The 20573-nt window shown below is 44.8% G+C and overlaps 1 protein-coding gene across 10 annotated transcripts in view; it reads right to left on the reverse strand.

Annotated features, from left to right (window-relative positions):
• Positions 1-20573, reverse strand: part of PEAK1 (pseudopodium enriched atypical kinase 1) — a 95332-nt gene that overhangs the window by 41432 nt on the left and 33327 nt on the right. Inside the window, exon 4 of one of the 10 annotated variants that reach the window (XM_048956543.1) lies at positions 19352-19471. The exons of 7 other annotated variants lie outside the window; for them this stretch is intronic. The gene's annotated coding sequence lies outside the window, so the exon portion shown is untranslated. Of the gene's footprint in view, positions 1-2131; positions 2155-8460; positions 8479-19351; positions 19472-20573 lie in introns of those variants that run through there. 2 more of the 10 variants (XM_048956546.1, XM_048956544.1) reach the window with 2 other exon arrangements.

Here is a 20573-nt window from a genome sequence, read left to right on the forward strand (position 1 = left end):
AAAACAACATTCAGGGTCTCAGAAAGAAGTAGCCGAAGACAAAACACTGTAATATCAGAAGCAGATAAATAACATTGTTATTGGTGGACCGCAGCCATACTGTAAGAGGTTGGCTGGAATAAATGAGATAAAATGCACTGCAGAAAAGCCACATGGTTACTTGCCATCAGTCACAACCCCCTACCCAAGAGGCTTTTGATTTAACAAATACTTGAGAGAATTGTTTAGAAATAAAACCCTATCAAGTATTATTAAAACAAAAACAATGGAGATATTGAAAGGATTTGATAAATTAAGGGCAACAGCTCAGTGGGGCAGGACAGTGTGAAGCCAGCAAGTAGAGAAAGCTGAGAACCCAGGGGCTGAACTACAAAAGGGCTACATGGCCCCTTACCAGAGCTGTGCATCAGTGCAGCAATGGGCAAACCCAGCATGAGAGGGGCCAATGGGCAAAAACAGTATGAGAGGGACTTCTCAATTTAAGACTTCCATGATGAAACCTTGCTCTTCTTCCTACCTGACCATGGGATAATGGGCAAAAGAGAAACAATTCTTTTAATAAGCTCTTAAAAACCACTTGACTGCAGGACGTGCCAATGGTGCCACAGAATGCACGCAGCAAGCAGCTTTCACAGATTACATGCTTTCAGTGCAAGAAAATCAATGACATGATCCTCTGAATACTTTGCTCAATTCTATTTATCACATCTCAGGAAGAAATACAGCACTGAAATAAACACATGAAGATGTTTTTCAGAGAAGAGAGGCCCTTCCTATTAAGTGAAACAAAAAGATTGGGATAGTTCAGAATTGAGACAAAAAAATAACAGTTGATCAGTGATCATCAGGTAAGGAAGGCAGACTGGCTGTTCTCATTTGGTCTTTCAGGGAACAAGGGCAACAAGCCCAGGAGGCTGTGCATTGCATCTGCAGAAAGACAACTACTCTACATAAAATGCTTCCTGAAACAAGATGGCACTGAGATCAAGAGGTCAGCTGGACTCAGAAAAGGATCAGATCATAGAATCACCAAGGTTGGAAAAGACCTCCAAGATCATCCAGTCCAACCATTGGATGCTTATAAATACGAGATGTTCATACAGACATTGAGATACCGACACCATATTGGGGGGGAAATTCAGTTTCTGTGTACAAGTTGCCCGCCCCATGAAATCTCACAGCGACTGTCAGTCTATTCACACTCATACATCCAGTTCTCCCACTTCTTTGCAGCAGATCTGATGCACAGAACCACAGGATACCAGATGTCATATGAAAAATTCCTGTGCTGCTCATCGTGTCTGTTCTACATATGTTTCCATCTTTGTATGGCATGTTCCTTTTGTTTGGGACTTCACCTATGAAAGCTTTCTTTTGGCAGGCTGTTCTCAAAATCAGCCTCTTCGGTAGCAGCATCATTCTGTCTTTTCTTTTTATCAAATCCCACTGTTTATTTTGCTATATTAAACTGTTTTGAGAATACCAATATCCCATTGGTAAGATCTTTTACAAGCATTATAAGATTTTAAGTATCCCAGCGGTAAGATCTCTTCCTTCAGGCTGGATATGAGGAGAAATTTCTGCTCATAAAGAGCAGTTGGACACAGGCTGCCCAGGGAGGGGTGCAGTCACCAACCCTGGAGGAGCCCAAGGAAAGGGTGGACGCAGCACTGAGGGACATGGCTGGTGGGCACAGTGGGATGGTTTGGGGTTGGACTTGATGATTCTAGAGGTCTTTTCCAGCATCAATGATTCTATGATTTCCCCCTCCTTGTTTTGTAACTCATAATTCAGGCTTGTATCTGGAAACAGTTTTTCATTCATTTTTTTCTGACAGCATTCTCACATTTGACCATGGAAAACAGAGGCCTCAGTCTATACGACTTGGGTCAGATAACTTTATGCTACTCCAGCATACCTTTTGCAGATCCACGGCAGCAGTAATTGCAAGGGTAAGGAAAACAGATGAAAGTCTTAAAAAAGATGAGTGCTCTTTGAATGCTGCCATACTGCAGGACAGAAATGATATGAAAGGGATTTCTCTCCACAACTAATCTAAGCAATTTAATTTTTGAAACAAAATATGCATTACTTGGAAATGCAGATAAATATAAAGCACATACTGATATACCTCATTCACTGCTCGGTGCAGCAGGTGGCTACAAAGGCCTTGCATCTTCATAAAAATTCCTTCAGTTTTCCATCCCAGAGCAACCACCTCCTCCATTGCCTTCTACTTGCTGCACTCATTTTGTTTTGTTCTTTGCATCTATGATCAAAGAGAAACACTCTAATTTGAGTATTTCTTTGATAATCTTGAGAACCTAGCTACAGGTAATTTTCTGGTCATCAAAGATAGTTCAAGCAGCTCATTCTCACTTAGACTACTGCTCTAATCAGTGTGTCATTTATTCATACCAATAAACTATTTTACCAGACATGAAGAGTGCAATAAATTGTCATCTGCAGCCATAAGCCACAGCAGTGAGATGAGTGATGAGCTCTAAGTGAGAAGATCAAACATCACTGCTAATGTTGGTGTTAAAAAGAACAACAGTGGCACTCTAAGATGGATTTTCCTTTCCATCCATAGATATCCTTTGCCTAGAATCCATCCCTCTAAAATGGGAAGCAACTGTTGATGAGAATGTTACTAGGGATAAAAGCACCATCGCAGGTGAAATTTTATTCAGAAAAAGAACTGGCAGATACCAAGATGGTGTGCTCTTTAGCATCTGTAATAAACAAGAACCAGTTTTTTAATATCTGATTAAACGTTGTGTCCAAATGTACTACAGTACTTCTCCTCCTTCCCAGCACAGCACTGCAGGGCAGCAATACCAGCATTCAGTTTGCTGCAGTTTCTCTGTGCATCACTCTTGCCAGCTTCCCCCATGCAGTCCAAGCAGTGTCAGAGGTGAGAAGAGATGCTGCTCCCTAACTGCATTCGCAATGGTATCACCAGCCCCTGGAAAATCTGAAGTCCACACTGCACAAGTGTTCTAGGCATTGCAGGAGGGGCTCTGCCATGCAGCTGTATCCCTTTAGAGTGAGGGAATTCTAACACTGACAGACCAGAGCTGAAAGCCACAGAGATAAGTGCACCCTCAGATCAGCATGCTATGCTCCTCTCTGTCCCTGCCACAGCTCCCCCCAGGCTCCGCTACCCCTGCACTGTCCCTTCCATGGATGGGCAGGATTGCTGGCAGAGCTCTCTGATCCTAATTAAGGGGCTGCTGACCGTGCTTGAAAACCACAGGCTTGAAGCCGAGCCAGTGTTCGCTCCTTGGGTTGAGCCACGTCTGAAACAACAGAACCAAAGCATTGCAAACAAGTGTTATCAAAGGAAAAAGAAAGAAAACCAACAGCAATGACTTTGGAATTCTCTCTTTAGTTCTTTTTTAAACATATAAAAGTTTCCTAAAGGAGCTGTTAGCCAAATGTTCATTTTGCCATTTGTGCTTGACAGAGTTTTTAGAATTCAAAGCTTTTTCTGTCCAGAAAAACCACAGTGTGGATTTTCCAGCCTTGCACTACTAAGATGACTCAATGCTAACCTACAGGGGCCTGAAGATAAAAGCTGAATGACATTCACCCGCGCTCTTTACCTTTCAAACAAGGCTTCCTGACAGCATTCTTCACTCCCACACAAGACCGCTGCGATCCACCGCAGTGCAGGGATGGCTGTCCCAGCAAATACGCCGAGCCCTGGGCATTACCTTCCATCATCACTACCAACCCAGTGGAAGGCTGCTGCTCCCAGCTCTCAGAGGGAGCTCCTATTCCTGCAGCACTATGCTATTTGTACTCACCTGTTAACAATAAGGACTGATCTAACGTGGACTGGGAGATGCAGAGATTGACACCAATGCCTCTGTGCAGGAAAGAGGCACAAAGTCTTTCCACTGCTCTCTACAGAGATCCTGGGCTCAGGCCGTGCAGCAGCACACGAGTCAACATCAGGACTCCATCAGATCACAGAAATCCAAGTCACACTGCCCTGTTAGCACTTCAGAGCCATTACACACAAGAGGGTGATGTGTGCCAGCTCCAAAATGCAATGCACGGAAGAGACAACATGCTCTCTGTAGTCCTTAGCCCTGCCATTTGTTCAGAGAAATCTCTACTGCACTCTTTAAGGTTGTGAGCTCCAATTTGCCTTAATAACACATGTTGGCAGTGGGAAATTAATGACATAAACAGTGCACGGGATCCCAACTGTTAGGTGAATTGCGATGGTAATTGCCACAACTATGCAGACAGTGTTACTCGTTTCTTTTGCTCCTATACTTAAGAAGTGCTATTGGTTTCTACCTTTTTACATTAAAAAAAAAAACAAAACAAAACAAAAAGCAAATTGAGCACTTGAGCCCTCTCAGTAAAACATGCTGTTCCAGCCTTTAATCCCTAATGACTTTGTGCTTTGTTATTAACACTCCTAGCCTGCTGCTCGCCAGAAGACGATGAGGCGTTCCTGGAGCTTCACAGCGGTGGTGAGCAGAGTGCAAGGGAGCCCTTCCAGCCCTGCAAACGGATTCCTCTGCACACCAAGACAAGGAGCTGCCCTTTTAGGCCCAGACTCCTGAAAGTGCTCAAAAACCCTGCTCAATTTTAGCATGAGGATCAGTAACACACCGTTACATAGCAAGCTGAACACAGCCTCGTGCTTCAGCCCTACCAGCTGGCCAGGCCTCGCTCGCACAACATACACCACACTTCTATCATTTCACTTCCTTATGAACAACACATTTGGAATGTAAGTTTTGCCTTCTGCATAGTTGCTAACAGAATACATCCATTCACAGCTCACTAATCATACTCAGTGTCAGGGAAGATGATGTACGGAGGAAGAAAGATGCTTGGTTTTGCCAAGCCAAGGAACCAGGCTTTGACTTTCAAAACTGTTTTAAAAGAAACAAACTTCTTGTTGCTAACTTGGCAGCTCTTTCACAACAATATCAGGCAGTTATTCAGCAGAAAAAACAGCAATTTGCATAAAGATTCAGAAATTTCTGAGGTTTCTTCATAGATCTGCAGGAAGATGTTATCATTTTTTGTTTTATTTATTCTTTACATACCCCGAGAGTTAACCCTTACAACCATCACTGTCTTTGGCTGTGTTAATTACCCTGTCTTCAAATCATCACTCACATCACCACTACTCAAGAAAGCTCTAAGAAGCCTGTATGTTCACAGTGCTTCCAATGCCTGCATTTTGATAGAAATTGCAATATGTGCTTTTGTTCCAGCAGAGAATTCCTCCAAGCCTGATATAATTCAACGTGATTAACAAAAGGACAGTTTCATAACGCTAATTAGCATTGTGTAGTCAGAAGATAGACTGTGGGCCTGTATCTCTAACGCCCCATGTTAAATTTGTTCTCTAGACATAAAAAGATTGGTACATCAAGCATATCTTCTTTTCACAATCCGCCTTTCAAAGCAGCCCAGATGAATCGTAATGCACACAGATAGACTGAAATGCTCAGCAGATGATTTTGCTTGAATCTCAAGTGCGACAAATTAAACGAGATCTTCACTCACTGCCTTGGGAGGAGATGGCAATGTATTACATTTTACAAGCAACAGCAGTTGGAAATCCAGTTTTGGCTGATGTACATTTCTAATTGCATGCTAAAACTTGAAGACCCAAGAACTGGAAAGGAAAAGAGCAGGAGAGAGACTTCAGCAAGACAACGAGAGGGCTGCTTACTGAAACTAGGGAACATCACCATTAAGGCCTGCAGGGTTGAGCTAAAGAGGGAAAAAAGCAGATTACTTGTTCTGCACAATGCACTGCCTGAGAGAAATGGAGTTCTGTATGAACTTATTTTAATTCCCGAAGCCGTAGCAACATGACAACTTGAGTGAGAGTTTGCATTTTACACAGCATGATGGAAGAATTGCATCAAATCTAAGTAATGAGATAAATCCTGCCTCCAAACTCCATGAGCCCTTAGTAAGCCCCGATCCACAGACAAGACAAATGAAATTCTCAGGCCCTTCCCAGAATCCCACTGCTTGATAGAGCTGTTCATCTCCTGGTGCACACTTCATTTTCACACTTAAAAAATGAAGCTTAAAAAGAGAAATCAGTAAGAAATCTCAAACATCTTTTGAAAGTCAGATTTCAAACTTAGGAAAATGCAATTCAAACACTCAGTCCACTGGCTGCATTTTTTTAAAAGCTGTTTTGATAAATTTGATGTGTTATTCCACAATAATGTAGACAAATCCTCTGTTTTCTTGCATGTACATCACTATTACTCTACCTATACTGAAACAGACCCTACAGCAGTATGATTGTTACAGATCAATGTCCGGGTAGAGGATGGTGGTGAGTGGTGCCCCATGGGGGACCTTCATGAACATAGACAGCAGGGACAGGGAGGTGATTGTCCCCCTATGCTCTGCCCTTTTAAGGCCCCATCTGGAGTTCTGTGTCCAGGTCTGGGACCACAGTGCAGGAGGGATGTGGAGCTGTTGGAGCAGGTCCAGAGGAGGGCTACAGAGATGATCAGGGGGCTGGAGCACCTCTCCTGTGAGGAAGGGTTGAGGGAGCTGAGCTTGTTTAGCTTGAAAAAGAGAAGGCTCCAGAGATACCAGTACTTGAAGGGAGAAAGGCTGACTTTTTACATCATCTTACAGTGATAGGACAAGGAGGAATGGCTTCAAATTAAACAAGGGGAGATTTAGGTGAGATGTGAGGAGATTCTTTACGCAGAGGGCAGTGAGGTGCTGGCACTGCTGCCCAGAGCTGTGGGTGCCCCATCCTTGGAGCTGCCCAAGGCCACGGATGGGCTCTGGGCAGCCTGAGCTGGGGGGCACCCAACCTGCAGCAGTGTTAGAGCTGGATGATCTTAAAGATCACCTCCAACCTGAGCCATTCTATGATTTAAAACTTATCTTGACAGAAACAAGTCACAGAAACAATACGGCTAGCAATGGTACACTAAAACCTAGCCAGATTTTCCAGATACCTATTGTAGCCAACTTCACGAGATTACATGGCTTTGCCAACAGTCAGTTTTAGGGATGCTTCTCAGTGTTGCCTTAGCAGTAGGAGCGCTGTACCAAGCTGTTCCAAGCAGAGTTTTAGCACGTGGTGAATGTAAGCAGTGACGACTGTCTACTGCAGCACTCTGGCCACTAAGGGCAGCCAAAGGGCTTCTTTCATGCAATAGCATTTATCAGAACACACGCACTCACCAACAGTGTCACCACCAGTGAAGTTCCAAAAAGTAACATCCAGGTGCAGAAAATGCAGTCCAGCTTTAAAATAAACTCTGTAAATACTCATGTTACACATTCTGTGGGCCCGTTATATTTCGAGGCCCAGTAGGCACTATGAGGCATTCACAGAATGCAGGGAAAGAACTGAGACTAAAACTTCCTTTGTATTAACAGGGAGATCCCTCAACTGGTTGGCAGTGTTCTACAGTGTTAATGCTTCAGGCAGATGACATTTAACTGTTTCTTCTACGACGCAAATACAAACACAGCAAATCAACTATTTATCCAGTGCAGATAACAGATTTCTACCCAGTAATTTTCTACTTCTTAAATGTAAATGTCACATGAAAAATTTATTCTTGCTAAATGTTGAACACAAATGTTAACTGAGAAGTAGGAAACGTGGCAATGATCTTTGCGTTTTGTCATCACCAACTACTGCAGCCCATCCGCCCCGAAGCGCCTACAGTTCCAATCAATCTGCCTTCAGATTTGAAAGGAGCAAGCGTAGCTTCAGAGAAATGATGGGTACTTTGTTATGTGCATTCAGAAAAAACCTGCCACGAAGCATTGCCCCGCTGAATGTTATCAAAGTTCTCATAAATATTCATGTGCAGCATTTGTACTCTAAGCATTTAATCATCGCTTTAAAAAAGAAAGGAATGGGGGAAGAGAAAGGAAGAAATTACTGCTTCCCTCTGTTCCAACCCAAGGAGTTCAAGGCAACAAAAAATATGCACTTGTGCACAAATGTTCTCAAAATTAAACAGTACTCAAACCAGAAACTTAGAGAAAAGGGACAACAAAGCAAAGGAGCTTGAAAAATAAAATTATAAACCTAACATAAAGGTTGAAGATTTAAAGTAATGTGAATTTGTCAGAAATCACATAAGCAATGGAGATAGCAGCTAGGAAAAGAGCTTGGACTACCAGCAATTGTGATTTTGCCATTTAGCCACACCAAGACAACGCTCTGCTTTTTGCATTCTTTTATCCACTGCTGTGTACCAGAATCATCATTTTTTTAAGAAATAAATGTAGTCACACTGCAGTTCATGGTATGCATCTTTTTGGATACTGCACTCTCGACATACCTCGCCATTCAAGATAGTTGCAGGACAAGATGTCATACAGTGAACTCCGCTGCACACAGTACTACAAGCGTGCCTACTGTTGGCTGAACAGAATGTAAGCAATAATGCTGTAAGAGGAGAAAGTGAGGCTTACTGCTGCGGAATTTGGGTTCCCTTGCCTGCCAGTTCTGTCGGATCGCTGCCATACGTGCCAGTCTGCTCTCAGGTGTATTCAACAAACCTTAAGGGAGATATTTTGGACATACACCAGCTTAGAAATGGAAAACAAAACAAAGCACATTGATGTCTTCTACATTCCTCACGAAAACAGTCTCTTGTGAATGGTTTTTGTCATTTTCATTGTATCTTGCTTGATTTGCTTTACCATCTTGACTGGAACAATAGCTAAGACATGAAAACAGAACCTTTTCCACCGCCTGATTCTAATTGCATTAAATCTCAGCTGAGATAGGCCATTTAAATAAGAAACAACTGCAGAAGAGCCTGAGATAACAGCACTCCGAGCTAGTATAGGACGATGCATTAAACATTAGCATGCTCCCATCACATGCCAGCACAAGAGCCATTCCTCCTGTGGCACGGCACGGCAGGAAGGCCAGCAGGTACTGCAGCCAGCACAGAGCTCTGAGTCTGAAATGTTAGTGCTCACGCTGAGGTGCCAGGGCTTTCTGTGCCAAGAGCAGCAGGATGCACAGTTCAGCTTCTCAGCAATGGGAGGCAGGCAGCAATGTGAGCTCACTACGGGATTCATTTCTTCATGGACCACAAGGTAATGCCAAGGGAGTTTTTTAAGAGTTTCTGGATTTGGTAGAAAGTTGTATCTTTAACATTCTGTCACGATAACTGAGTTCTCTTTTAGTGCTCTTGGAAAACATACCATCTTTGGGTTGCTGAGAGCACCAATATAAACATGCAGAATGGAGCCTGCAAATACGTGGTCTATAAAAACAGTAAAAGCTGTTGAAACTCCACAGCTTGTGTGTTTGATGTTACAAACCACAGCTCAGCTGCACCTCCAGGGCCTGTGCAAATAGGAGTCCACACCCAGCTCCCCTGCAGGGAACCAAAAGGGAGGAAAGAGGAAGAGGCTGAGAGGAGGGAAGGAACTGCATCACCTCCCTGAACCCCACCTTTTCCCTGGGCTGGGCAGAGGCACAGCTGCAGGGAAGCAGAAAGGCTGGCCTATGGAAAGAGGGGAGGAGGGCAGTTATCATCTCCCTTTGATCACAGCCAGTTACCAGGCTGACTCAACCAGCCCCAAACCACACGTAGGCAATTCTACAGCGTGATTTACCAGTGTATGGCTAGAGCTGAACCAGCTATGCACGTACAGAGCCGCGGATCAGCTCCAGAAACCTGTCAGCTCTTTGTCCAAAGTCATCACAGTACAATTTCAAGGGAACTGTCTAGATACCCCGAGGATTAACAGACTTATTTTCAGTCAATAAACAGGATCCGTGATTATAAATTCTGTGCTTAGAGAATATAAACTTTCACAACAGTTCAGTAAATAAAACATTCTTGTCTAAATACCAAAACATACATTGATGCCCTATTAGAAAGGTAATCAAGTACACACAAGGAAATTGGAAAAGTTAATTGCCAAGCACAAAATAAAATTTACCTTCTCGTGTGTACATTCTGCACCTATGATTTGCAACACTGTTAGTGCACTTATGCACTAATTAGCTATGTTTGTCTAGCAAACAGTGCCACAGCACCAAGGAATGCCTCCATGCAGAAAGTTGAGCAGTAACAGTTAAGAGACCACACTGCAAGAACATTTTCTAAGTGGAGCTCAGAGGTACCTGCACAGCCACTGCTGGAGATGCCTGTCTGAATTAAATCTGAAAAGAAAATGCATGAAGGTAATCAGAATAAGATGGGCAAATATGAAAATATTTCGCATGTAATAAGCAAAGAAGAAGGAATCTAACTTGTACCTCTTTATCAACCCTTGAGTTTGTCTAGCAGTAAGTTTCTTGAGGCTCTTATGCTTATCAGACATTTGTGAGCTACAATTAGATGGAAATGCTCACCTCCTTCTACCCTTATCACACTACTCATACTGGCTCTGCTCTTCTCCTGACATCTCCAAAACAACTCAGCTTTGGAACATCAGCACAGTAACCTGTGGATGGGGAGGAACAGCAGTTTTCTCCCAGTCTAGCAAGTTGAACAGGCTTGTGAAGATAAGAAATAACCATTCAGCCACAGAGAGATGACACTGCATGGCTCAGCACAGCAGTGAAGCTGTTACAGCTCTGCTGCCCTCTGCACCCGAGAAGCAAGCAGTGCCCAGGAGAGAACTTCCAGCAGCAAGTTTTATGCAGGCATTATCATAGAGTCATAGAATGGCCTGAGTCGAAAAGGACCACAGTGATCATCTAACTTCAATCATCTTGCCATACACAACGTTGCCAACCACCAGACCAGGCTGCCCAGAGCCATATCCAGCCTGGCCTTGAATGCCTCCAGGCATTATGGTAGGACAGAGACCATTCTGAAGCTCTAGGCCTCGCTCAAGTTGCATTAAAACTTCCAGTCCTTCTCAAGCATCTGTTACAGAGAAGCCCTCAGTCACTCACAATGACTGGGACAGTCTGTCCTAAGCTCTGCAGCCAGGGACCAGCAGACTCCCCAGGGCCAAACACTGCTCACACCATGAGCAGCTCAGGGACATTGCCAACAACACACCTTGTTCTACCAACTCTCAAAAAACAGGCTAATGTGGCTATGGGCTGGCATTACCTACTTACAGATGGTAATTACCTTTATCATATTAATTACCTTTAGTTTTACAAGAAAATTAAACAAGGAGCTATTTCTTCCCCAAAGAGAGGAATAATTTGAAAACCTGCTCTTCTTGATCATGAGTTGCAATAAAGGCTGAAAACACCAGGGGCTGCACAGAGCACAGGTCATGATGACCTGAGTCGCAAAGAGAAAGCACGCTAAGCAGTGCCTCCTGAAAAGCAGGGCATCCATAAAAGCACATGCCCGTATCACAGTTGCAGTAATACAGCAGCAAAAACAGAGGGAGGCTCATTTCACCAAAGCAGGTCTAACAGATCACCCCTGGCCCCGCTGTAACTGAGTTACCTGCCTGCATTGACTGCTCCAGGTGACGTGCACTCCTGGTTTGCTATCCAAGTTTTGTCATACACAGGTGGTGGTCTCTAATACCAAGCTTTACAGAGCAGTGACCTCAGATATTAGAGAACCCACCGTGCTTTCTACAGATCCACATGGTCTCCCAATCAGCTGAAATAATGTTTTTTAGCTAAAAGTCCTCCTTTTGTTTGAGACTTGAATTGCTTATTGCCCGGGTAGATACCTAAGGATGCTGGTAAGAATTAGGTGCACAGTGTCACCCGTTCCTTGCCCTTCCTTGAGATACAAGTACTCCTACGTTGCAGGAAACGAGGGCAGCAGAAAGCTGTGGATCCCGTGAATATAAAAATCATCTTCAAGTCATGGAACAACCCAGCCTGAATTACAGCCAGCTGGAGACTGATCTCTTTGCAGCAATACTAAGGCAATTAACCCAGCACTGACTGATGCCAGACTCGAGGACGCCGCTGCCGTTCAAGCAGCCAAGGTAAGCGCCGGTATCCATCCCTGAAACCAACCTCACTGGGTACCAAAGTCTTTAGAATTGCTCAGGGACACACAGTTGGGGAAATATTACTTCCTCTTGGTTTGGTGCTCTCTTTCTTTAGATGCAGAAAAAATGCCTTGTCCATTTAAAAGACAAATTCATACATGTTGATTAATTTAACGTCTCTCTCGTAACACCAATTTTTAGACAAGTTCAGTTCCTCTGGCTTCCAGTTTTTGTTCTGTAGCCAATTAGACTTACACTGAGCAGGAGAAAACACTTCTGTTGCTTTTTGTTACAGAGCAGTACCTGCCAAAGCTTTTATTTCTAGTCACTAATGCAAGAAATAAGAAATCTGCAATAGTTTAATTTGGGGAAACAAAAATGGTGCGAGACTTAGAACAGAAAGACACCACAGAAACCAATGATAAAAACACAGTGCAATAAGAAAAAGTAAAAACACAGGCAGTCAGCCATCGTTAGACCCCACATGGGTTTACAAAGAAGAACAACCTTGTGCATCCATCCCAGTAGCACACTTGGAGTGTTTTTAAAAATCCGGGTGGGGAGGTAAGAATGTGAAGAATTCCAGAGAGGGACTCTTTCATTCTGCATTTTGTTTTTCCCTCATCTTCCTATCAAGCGCTGAACAAACACAGCACTCCAGCTGTGTGTGAGCACAGCCCCTCCACAGGACAGTGAAGAAGAAAGGAGGAAGGGCTGTGTGCCCCTGGGTGCCTCTTGCTGCCTCTCAGGTGCATTTCAGACACGCTGCTTTCTGTTCTCATCCCCTCACTCTGCTCTCAGACAGACCAGAAGTATTTACATAGCTGCCTATATGCCATTTCCTAATTGGGAGAATATAGAGCTAATGGAACTGCTTTGATTTACAGTTGCAAAAAATAGCACCGATACCATAGGCTGCAACTCTTCAACATCTGAACAGCACACTAAAAAATTATTTTTCTATTGGCAGCTACCTAAGAAATCTATTCTTAATCACACGTGATTGTTTGCAGGAGATTTACATGTGGAGATTATCTGAAGCTGATCCTTCTGTTAATTAGCAGAATCTGAAATGTGTTCAGTGCTTTTTCTTCCTCGTAAGAAGAATGGGAATGCATTTCTTGCCAATGCTGTGTCATACAATATGAAACTAGATAAGAATAAAAGGACCCAGTATGAAAAACACAATCTAATAATCACCAGCTCAACAGCTCATGAATCAAAATCACAAAATGCAGAACACTAGCTTCACATGATGGAAACTAACAGGGGCTGAATTGGTTACAAATATTGAGGAAATGAAGATGGGAGGCTTTGCTGTAAAGAAAAGGCTCCTTATCTGCCAGCCTCTGGAAATGCACAGCTCCCACAGCCAGCAATCCCATCGCCTACAGAGCTAAAAGCCGGCAGCTGAGTCGATTCATGTGAAACACAGGAGCTTGTTGAAAATGATGAGCTGTATTGGTTTGGAGCTCCACAAAGTCTATGAGATGATTTTTCCATTTTGCCTGACCTGCTCAGTAAAGTTTCCAGGGACAACCACCGCAGCACACAGCCATCAGTCTCCTTTTGTCAGACAAACCATCAAGGGCGACCATTCGAACAGAGCTGCCATGGCACTGATCTCACAGGTGTCAGTGAAAATGACGACTAAAGCAAGCTGGTGAAAAAAATCACAATTGCTCTTTGGAAAGAATTGCATATAGGGACATTAAACAAATACTTTTATGTTGCCGTTGCTTCCTGTGTTGATGTTTCCATCCTGAATCATTATATTCAGTCATTTAAACGTCAGCTGAAAAAGTATGGTTGAGCCTAAAAAGTAGCATGCCAGGACTCAGGGAAGGACAGTCTATTCTTAACCCCCCAAGCCAAGCACATCTTGAGTTTCCTATCTCTACCTGAGCCCCAAGCCTTCACTGTGAACCCTGCCTTGATTGTTTGGCAACCCTTTCCACAGAGGCTGGAAATAGAAGAACGCTGAGGTCCCTTCCAACTCAAGCAATTCTGTCATTCCATGGTTTACACCTGGGCAAAGCTTAATGTCTATTGTGTAGCAAGGTAATCCTGTGGCTCCTCACGCCAGCAGAAAGGCGGCCAGCCGGAAACACAGCTCTGCCCAGAATGCCTTTCCAATCATAAGTAGAGGGCAATTGATATAGCAGGTGAAGTTAGGCAAATGGTTCAGGAATGCACAAAGGAAATGCTAATGTAAAAGCATTAAAGGAGTCTTTTCATGGTTATCTTCTTAAAAGCACATTTAAGCCAATAACCCTACCTCCCCTTATGTAGGTACTTAGTTATATCTATAGCACACACCAGCATGCCAGGCTGCCTCGGTGCCAGTACCTTATCCTCCTTCCTTGCACTATGTGCCAAATCAAAGAGAAGGAACAAAAGCTGGTGTTATTTCTGGGAAGAAGTGTGTTCCATAGGAAGGAGCGAGCTGTTCCCTTTCATGCACACAACCTATGTGAAGGAGCAGCCTAGGGGCATCTGTCTGCAGACCACACCAGAGGCAGTACAGGGCTCACTCCCTTGGAAGGCAGAAGGCAGCTGGTGGCTGTGGGGCAGCAGTGAGCTCTCTGCCTGCCATGGACAGGGTGGTGATTTCCTCTGCACTGCATCTTCCCCCTTAGTTTGCTCTTCCCTTCCTGATGATAAATGTGCTTTTTATTATTCTAACTGATTCAACAGTAATTTTAGAAATTTTATCGCTTACTGAGATTTCACTCAGTGAGTCAAGTGGAAAAAATGCGTTCCAGAGCCGGGATTGAACCCTCCCAGCTGAATTCCCTGAGCCAAGAGCTCCTCCCATGCAACGCCCTCCAGCTGCTCTGGGAGACAGAAGGAATCCGTCGGTGTGGCACCCTCAGGGCTGAATTCTGCACTGACGATGGGAAACTGCCATGGGCTGGAGCCCTGAGCCTGACAGATTTACAGCTGGTGCTATTTCGGTATTTCGGTGCTCTGCTAGGCAGCAGCATATAAAGGAACAAACAAAACACGTCCTTCCAGTTCTCTAAGAAACTTCCCCTTAAAAGAAGGTGGTTGTAAGCAACCTGTAGCTACTGAATAAGACATACCAAGGTGGAACAAGCTCCCTCCCTACCAAGAACAAATGAGAGTTTGCATTGCTTCTCAATTTGTCCTGTCAATATTTCTAGGCCCATAAGTGTCTTCTAGAAATCCAAGATCTCCAGTGCCCCAGTTCACAGCTTTGCACACTGTCTTGTCATCTCGTTCTCATCAGGCATCCAGCAAAGCAGAGACCTGTGAGCACACGTACACGTTCATAGAGGGAGGGCCACAGAGAGAGGGAGAGAGAGGAACAGAGAAGGAATGCTGTAAGAACACAGTAAACTTATAAACCTGAAAAAACAAAAGCATCTCTTATCATTCCCCTGAGTTTCGTTCGTCACCGCTGCAGATGGACAGAATCTGCAAGCCCTACTCTTCTCCCATACACCAGCTAGGAGAAATAAATACAACACTCAAGCAGCTGTCAGGGAACTCCAAGATGGGAAACCAGTTGGGGAGAACTCCCACCGGTCTACTGACCCACGGATGGGCCAAAGCAGTCTGCTTAGGGCTGGGAGCCTGCTAAGTACCAGCCTGTACTTGCATAGCAGACTTCGGGTACCTGAATGTGGCTTTCAGATCTGCCTTTGACCTTGAGAGAAGCTCTGCCATCCCAGGGCACTAACTGGTCTCCCACCCAAGTGCTCACTCAGCACAACGTACACGGGTGGGCTAGGTGAGGGAAACAGCTAACCTTGCAGGGTTGAGAAACGTAGAACACGTTTTTCTACCAAAAATTACATATTAGGCAATGACAGACCTGTTCTTTTGCCTTCTCGACAACAAAGAGGGGGTGAAGGTCTTGTAGGTCCTTTCCAACCTTGTGATTCTTATGATTCTATGAAAGAAGGAACCATAGAGTTTGAAGCTCTAGGTAACAAGAACACATACATACAGACATACAGATACAGATATCCTATGAAGCCTACAGTGTGTTTATCATCGATACAAGGCACTCTAAACATCATCATCCTGCACGAAGCAGAGACAGGAATCCCAGTGTTGCTGCACTGTGCTCATATTGCTGGTTTGTGCCCTCAGGATCACTTCAGCTCTGTTTCTACATCTTACATTGCTGAGATGAACAGCCAAACAGCCATGAAAAGCTAAGACATACGACAGTAAGAAGCCCAACACTGTATGCCTTAAATCACAGTAAAAGGAGGTTTTAAATATTAGAAGTTCTAATTTTTTGTATTGTAACTGGTAACTTAGAGAAGATGGAGTATGCCTGTTCCCACTTTAAAAAAGCATGGCATTTCTATATTCCACATCCTTTCTGGCACACAGATGTGGGAAGGATACAATACAGCCCTGCAATACAAGTTAATGTATTCTGAGTGGTTTGTACCCAATTACGAGTAGATGGAGGGCAGAGAATAAGAAAAGCAAGTGAAAACAGCAGAAAAGAAAAAGGAAATGCTATGGAAATGTTGTTCATCATTAGCAGAAACCGACCTACACAGTGCACTGTGTCAATGTGTATACTTTGGAGTCTGCAGGAGTCAGCTGCCAGATGAATGGCAATCATTACAGAGATGGTTCCACAATGCCTCCTGAAGTGCAGTTTTGCTGGACCTGGGGAAGGGAGAGTCAATGACACAGCAAAAACCAAACCTGCTGTTGCTTTTCAGCAATGGAGATGAGATGAACCCTGGGGAACAGATTCCTCTAAATTACCAAGCAATCCATCAGACAAAAATATTCCAATTTCTCACTAATAAATGAAACTCACAACATTTAAGGCTCACCCATTGTTAGACTTGGAATATTACTCAGTTTGACATATAGCAGTAAGAAACAGTAACCTCTATAATCCGTCCAAACGATCTTACAAAGCTGTAATAAGGAAATAAGAAATCTTATTACCACTCAAGTTGGAGGTGCTTCACACATCCTAGTACCCACGATCCGTGTCGCAAGGCCTCCAGCAGGCAATGAGCTCGCTGCACATCTCAGCACCCGCTGCTTCAGCCCTTCTCCCACGGCCCCAGGTCAGGGCAGCACCACATTCCGAAAGCTGCATCTATTTGTTGATAGGTTTTCCAGTGTCTGGATCATCAAAGGCCACAGGAACCAGATGCATGCCTCTACTTAAGCCCATTTGTCTGGGACACGGTGCTCAGCAGGCCAGAAGGCGCAAGCAGCTTGGGGCCACCTGTGCCATCTGCCCGAGCCCCAGCCTGGGGTGGAAGGGCACAGTAACAGTGAGCCCATCTTTCTAAATGCCACCATAACAATTATGACAGGCAACCTAAAGAGGCAAAACAGAAGCAACATATACAAAAGCCATGATCTAGGGGATGATTTTCCTTCTGCTGGCTACAAGTACACCCTCCAAGGGCCATGCAAGGCTGCTTAGACCGTATCTTTCTGCACATCGCTGCCTTTTGTGCTCTGAGAGCTGCTCCTTGATTTCAAGTGACCGTCAGACAGTGAGAATCCAACACCACCAGTGCTAATCCACATATCAGCAGGTGGGTATCTTGGGTACAAAAACCTGTGAAAACACATCACCCTAAGCATGCGTGTTATCACTTCTGCATCAAAGCGTAAAGCCGGGGGAAAGCAGCACTTCCAAACTGCCCATCCCAGGAGCACAGCACAGCAGCACAGCTCAGTAGACCCCCCACTAGCACTTCACAGCCCACAAGCTCGTGTCCGTGCCAGCCCTGACCAAGGGGCTGCAGGAGCTGTGCAGACCCCAGGGCTAGGACGTGGTTGGCACCTACAGGCTCTCCTGAAAATTACCTGCCTCCTACACTCAGAAATGATGGCATTTTGAAGGGGCATCACCCCACTGCCGATCAGGTGGTAAAGGAAAGAGATGCACCCTGCTTTCAGAGGGCTGTAATGATTTTGCTTCAGAATGGTCTCCTTGTGCTGTAGACAGAGCGCACACACTGGTTGAAAGGAAAGGAATGAACCTGTGCAGGGAGTGTGCCTTCTTTCCTGCATATATTTATGTTGTTAATATACACTCACAGATGTGCCGGAGATTTGGAGAACGAGAGTTTATAAGTCAAAACGTTTTTTCTGTTTGCTTTTAAAAATACAAAGTTCGGAATGAATACACTGTTTAAAATAGAACAGACACACGCAGAGAAAGGCAGCAGTTAGTGGCTGCCTCACACTTAAGGGCTCTCAAAAGCAAGTATCTGCTATTCGTGCATTGAAGGACTTGCTCCTCCTGAGCTACTGTTTTGAAAAGCTTCTGCCTCTGCAAGATGAAGACATCCCAAGGGCTGCTGCGTAGGCTGAAATTCCATGTACTATCAGAACACTACTCCTTCACTTGAAGAAAAGAAAGATCAGCCAGGGCAGCGTGTTTCTGCGTTAGCTGCTCTGGTACTAATAACAAGGTCAAAATAAGTCTGCCTAGAGAAGAAGCGAGCTGGCCACGTAGCCAGATGATACAAACCAAGCCCCAAACACATACCTGCCCACTGTGCTGATCTCCCCAGCAACACAACGTGCCCCATCTAACAGCTGTGGCAGCCATCCTGAAAGGTTACAAAACCTTGACCTGTCAATTGCACGTGGAGGTGATAACATTGCCAGCTTCAGCAGTGTGCAGCTCTGAGAGGAAGGAGCAGCACCTGTCAGTACACCCACAGAAGTCACTATATCTTTCTTACTGTTGTTTTCTACAACAGACAGTCTCTCTTACGTCAACAGCTACTGAAAATGTATGCTTTTGGTACTATTCCACACTGACAAAAGCTTCCTGAGTATCCAAACATAGCCTGATACAGGAAGCCTGTTGGCAAAGCAAGGGAAGGCCCAGGTGGCAATAAATATGGATATGAGGACAGAGGGAGAAAGAGGAATCATCAGTACTGCAGCAGCAGGGAAAATCAAAAGCAACAATGCAAAAACCCACTCAACCCAAAACCTCAGATGGCTGTTTGTGCAACTCTGCCACAGCCTAAACCCAGGACTTGCTCTGGGATTATGGTCTGAGTTCCAATCCATTCCCCACCCACCACCACACTCCTTCACTACTCGCAGAGCTGCACTGGAGCCATCTGTGTAACCCTCCCCTTCCCCACATCTGTTCTTCTGGCAGCTGCACTCCATCATCCCCTTAAAAACCTCTTTTCAAAGTTCTTGAGGCAGAAGGCCTTTTGCAGGCTAAGAGTTATCTCTAAAGTCAACAAGGAAACCACAGTGTGTGCTGTGCTTTACAGATTAAAGAGGAAGGACTGAAGTTGGAGAATATTTATTTCTAATGGGAAAATAATTGAAGGTTTTAGGGATCAAGAGGTTTTGTTTTTTGTTGTTTTTTTTTTTTTTTTTAACCAAAACCATGTATCTGACAATAAACAGGACTTACTGAAATACTGCATGTTGCTGCTGGAGGAGAGTTTCAAGATCACAGGTCAGCAGAAGCAAAAGAAATGCAGAGTGTTTCCTGACAGCACCGCTGGTTGGCAAGGTGAAGGCCAGGGGAGCACTGTGGGAAAGAGGTACTAATGTCTATGAAGTCCAGTAGCAGAGTTCAAGTGCTTGCCGTTATACGAGATAAAATTATTGCAGATTTTTGAGCACAGAAGTCATGGACTTTCTTCATCTTTTATTTAATGAATGTCTGAAAGTAGTTGTCGTCACAGTATCCTGTCCTCATCTAGCCACAAGTCCCAGATGACTTACTCAGTTTGTGCATGGTTGTGTTCACACACACTGTGCACACGGAGCCGTCTTTCTCCAGGGCTCTTCACAGTGGATAAATGCAGAGGTGCTGTTAGCACACCTAGCAGACACCTCAGGCAAGTGGCCTCCATCAGGAAGAACAGGAGTAGAGAATCATAGAACCACCAAGGTTGGAAAAGACCTCCGAGATCATCCAGTCCAACCATCCACCTACCACCAATATTTTCCCACTAAACCTCATTAAACATCTCAACGTTTCTTGAACACCTCCAGGGATGGTGACTCCACCACCTCCCTGGGCAGCCTGTGCCACTGCCTGACCACTCTTCTGGAGAAGAAACTTTTCCTGATGTCCAACTTGTCCGTCCCCTGGCACAGCTTGAGGCCATCACCTCTCATCCTATCGCTGTTACCTGGAGCAGAGGCCGACCCCCACCTCACCACAACCTCCTGTCAGGGAGTTGGAGAGGGCAGTCAGGTTTGCGCTGAGCCTCCTCTTCTCCACACTGACCCATTCCAGCTCCCTCAGCAGCTCCCCATAACACTTGTGCTCCAGACCCCTTACAGCTCTGCTGCCCATCTCTGGACACGCTGCAGGGCCCCAGTGTCTTTCTGGCAGTGAGGGGCCCAGCTCTGAACACAGCACTCCAGGTGCAGCCTCACCAGAGCTGAGCACAGAGGGATGATCGCTTCCCTGCTCCTGCTGGCTGCACCATTGCTGGCACAAGCCAGGATGCCACTGGCCTTCTTGGCCACCTGAGCACACTGCTGGCTCGTGTTCAGCCAGCATTAACCAATATTCCCAGGTCCATTTCCTCTACACAAACTTCCAGCCATTCTGCCCCAAGCCTGTAGCTCTGCCTGGGTTGCTGTGGCCAAAGTGCAGGACCTGGCCCTTGGTCTTG

Source organism: Lagopus muta, chromosome 10 (assembly GCF_023343835.1).
Source record: "Lagopus muta isolate bLagMut1 chromosome 10, bLagMut1 primary, whole genome shotgun sequence".
NCBI lineage: Eukaryota > Metazoa > Chordata > Aves > Galliformes > Phasianidae > Lagopus > Lagopus muta.